Below are 907 nucleotides of genomic sequence, written 5' to 3'. Positions count from 1 at the left end.
TTGGAGGTGATGCCTAGTGACAACAAGACCAGGGTAAGCCAACACATCCTGGCACACCCTGTGCAGGGTACCCATCACCAAGAGAACCGGTGGCTTCCAGTGGGTGCTGGTGCATGGGGTCTTGGCCATGGGCACTTTTGTGCACCACTTAGGTTGCAGAGTGCCTCTTCAGTGGCCCAGCGTGACACAAACTAGTCCACATTTTGTTACAAAGCTAAGTGTTTAGATCCAAATGTGCCCAGACCAGGAAGCAGAAGACAGAAATAAAAAGGAAGAATGATAGATAGATCTTCTGAAAAGAAACGAACCCACCTCTTGGATAGATAGATAGATCTTCTGAAAACTAACAAGCACTCCTCTTGTGCAGTTCGAGTTCATTAAGCAGATACTGAAGAATTCTGTATTCTCTATATTCAAGTGGTTTCTATACAGGTTTCAATGTTTGGTCAAATGAGTGTTTTTATTACTGACAAGCATTTCATTCTTGGCTCCCTGGGAGGGCCAGCACTTTTTGTTATTAATATTCTGCAATGATGTAAAAAAACAAAACAAAAACCTTTTTGTCTTTCTCTATCTCTGTCTCTCTCTCCATATCTCTACACCCAAGACTTATGAACACATTCTTTATGCACAGTGAACTTCATTGGGCAGGGGCTGCAGAGCAGCTATTTTCAATGTCAGGAGCACTGCATTCATTTTTTAAATATTGTTGATTCGTTTTGTTAGTTCTAAAGAATATTTTTCATGATGGTATAGTTAATTGTTTAGAGACAAAGCAAATGGGAAATGAACCCAACAAGGTTTTGCAGTGCAACTGTAACCCTCTTCTATGGATGGCTATGGTAGTGGTAGTGGTTAAAGATCAAGCAAAGACTCCTAGCCCCTCGTGACTAGTCAAGGGAAGTGG

Source organism: Alligator sinensis, unplaced genomic scaffold, assembly GCF_000455745.1.
Source record: "Alligator sinensis unplaced genomic scaffold, ASM45574v1 scaffold2161_1, whole genome shotgun sequence".
NCBI lineage: Eukaryota > Metazoa > Chordata > Crocodylia > Alligatoridae > Alligator > Alligator sinensis.
Note: the sequence above shows the minus strand (reverse complement) of the source record.